At 42.3% G+C, this 2,978-nt stretch overlaps 1 long non-coding RNA gene across 1 annotated transcript; it reads right to left on the reverse strand.

Annotated features, from left to right (window-relative positions):
- Nucleotides 1-1,392: 1,392 nt before the first annotated feature.
- LOC310842083 lies at nucleotides 1,393-2,715 on the reverse strand. Its single transcript, XR_014562835.1, has 2 exons — nucleotides 1,922-2,715; nucleotides 1,393-1,770 (listed from the first exon to the last, which is right to left on the reverse strand). It is a non-coding gene; the product is annotated as an uncharacterized lncRNA (long non-coding RNA).
- Between the last annotated feature and the right edge of the window lie 263 nt (nucleotides 2,716-2,978).

Genomic DNA, 2,978 nt, shown 5'->3' on the forward strand with positions numbered 1-2,978 from the left:
GCAATATGTTTGGCACCAGTTTGGCTGCAGGAGTTGCCAGAAGGAGGCGTACAAGACACCATCCAACCATCTTAGGGACTCCACTCTGGATTTGTGCAGGGTTTACTCCTTAGTCTTTTCTTCTCCCACAATATCTTACAAGGCAGCAGATGTTTAGGATCAGAGTGATTAGCACATCTATGGGGTGATTTATGTGCATGAAGGAAATGAACTCCTTCTCATGTCCAGTTTCTTCAAGGAATCCTTTCATATGCATCTGCTTGGCCTTGTTTCTCTCTGCTCTTAGCCAAGTGTGCTTTTTGTCAGCTCCCCCATGACAGCAGCTCAAATAGCACAGGCAATATGCATGGTACTGTAGAATGTGATGCCCTATGGACCATACGGACTATAGACCATATAGTCCGTATGGTGAGGGCATTGCTGGTGAACAGATAGACAAATATTGTTTGCTTTCATAACCAAACTGATAGGTTTTTGCCTATCAGCTAGGTCAGGCATAGGCAAACTCTGGCCCTCCAGCTGTTTTGGGACTACAACTCCCATCATCCCTAGCTAACAGGACCAGTGGTCAGGGATGATGGGACTCGTAGTCCTCAAACCTCTGGAGGGATGGAGTTTGCCTATGCTGGAGCTAGGTACACAAAGCTCCTTTCATTAATATTAGGAAGTTGCATTCAGTCCTCGACACCACTCCAAAAAGGACAATAAACAGAGTACACAAAGCACATTGTACTTATTTAAATGGTACAGTTGGAAAGCAGAATAATCCAGCCTGACCAGTGACCAGTTTCTGTCTGTCCCCATAAAATGTACCTCCACTATCATTTTCATCTGCTGTAAGAGCTGTACTGTTGCAAAAGTGTACGCTTACCAATAGACCACATTAATTGGCAGCCCAGGAACTAGAAAGTTCATATCAGGTCAGTGGACGGCCAACCTTACTACTTGGTTGATTTATGAGGGTGCAAAAGCACTGTGCAAAAAATTTCTAAGAAAAAATTCAGCTGCCCCCACCCCCTGATTTTGGAGCTCTGGGTTACCAGATCTTGTTTCCAAGATGAAGCCATTTTATTTTATTTTTTAAAAAATAATATTTATTACTTTTAAAAGAAGAGAAGACAGAAGCAGAAAAAAACAAAAGAAAAAAAGTACAATACAATACAATACAACATAAAAACAATACAAAACACAACCTAAACCCATTAAACTAAACACTATAAACTAAACTAAACAAAACCCACTCCCTAACCCTAACCCTAAAGAAAACAAATCAAAAACAATTTTAAAAAATTACATCCCCCCCTTTTCTTTCTTACAAGTTGGGCTCCCTTTTATGGCACAGAATAATATTTTGTGACAAAAGAACATCATATTGACTTTAAAGAACATAAGAACATTAAATGCATACTTTATGAAACACGCGTTGATCCATGTAAATGACTGTTGGAAACTCAATTCATCTGTATACTGTATCCTACAATTTTTCAACTTTAATTACATACATATATTAAAAGTGCTAACTGCTCCTGTGGGTCCTCTGTTGTGATGCCAAAATAAGAGGAGATGGCTAACATGTTTAGCTATGTTGCAAATCCTCCATTGGCTAGTTTTACCTCATTTATAACCCGTCATTGCAGAAATCAATGCCTATTGAAGGCTTTGACTCTTCGCAACATTTGTACTCAACATGGATATGTTCGGTCACCTGCTGTTTGGTATCACATACTTCTTTTGGCCCACAGCCAACCTTTGTCCAGATTAGTTTCCCCTCTAAAATGAGCCAGAAAAAGAAGAGGAAAAGATGCAGTGAGCCACTTTAGTCATATTAACTATCCAGAGTATAACACAGTCCAGTTTCTTTGCCCTCAACACAGATCAGGCATGAACAGTGAATCTAAAGAATGAGGGTGAGGTTTCTTACCTTCATAGGCTTTGGCTATATTGCAACTTTCCAGTTCAGGGTCAGGTATGCAAATCCGGTCAGAGCCTTCAACTCCAATACATCCTTCTTCAGTCACTGTGCAGTCCCGACATAGTAAAGGATATGCTTCAAAAGACAATTTTTCACAATTAAGCACATTCCAAACTACTGCTCAAACTCACACTGAATTGTGCATTCTGTGCAATAATTTTCTCACAACACAACTTTTTACTGTTTGGGCTATTTGGTGACGAATTTGAAGAACCATCAGCCTACAGATAGCTCAGTTGGTTCGAATGTGGTGCTGATAATGTCAAGGTCACAGGTTCAATACCAAAACGAGACAGCTACATAGTTCTCCATTGCAGGGGATTGGACTAGATGATCCTCAGGGTCCCTCCCAATTCTATGATTCGATAATTTATTATGACTGCTTCCTCTGCCCCACATTTATGATCGAGTTCTGTAGCTTCACAATGATATGTACGTTGTGTCATCCCCCCTATTTCCGATGTTTCAGAATAAATGTTTTTAAGCATCGAAAACAGCACCATTGACAACGAGGGGGTCAAAGTACAGGAGGGGGTCAGATAATCATGTGAAGAGAGGGATAAATACAAGAGAAGTATGGGGAGAGATTGGGACGCAGGTGGCGCTGTGGGTTAAACCACAGAGCCTAGGACTTGCCGATCAGAAGATCGGCGGTTCGAATCCCTGCAACAGGGTGAGCTCCCGTTGCTCGATCCCTGCTCCTGCCAACCTAGCAGTTCGAAAGCATGTCAAAGTGCAAGTAGATAAATAGGTACCACTCTGGTGGGAAGGTAAACAGCGTTTCTGTGCGCTGCTCTGGTTCGCCAGAAGAGGCTTAGTCATGCTGGCCACATGACCCGGAAGCTGTACGCTGGCTCCCTCGGCAAGTAAAGCGAGATGAGCGCCGCAACCCCAGATTCGGTCACGACTGGACCTAATGGTCAGGGGTCACTTTACCTTTTATAGGGAGAGATTCATTGTGGTGGGGTTCCATCCCCATGAGGAACACACATGTTCAGTGGTTGCA

The sequence above is a fragment of the Podarcis gaigeae genome (assembly GCF_964106915.1).
Source record: "Podarcis gaigeae genome assembly, chromosome: 3".
NCBI lineage: Eukaryota > Metazoa > Chordata > Lepidosauria > Squamata > Lacertidae > Podarcis > Podarcis gaigeae.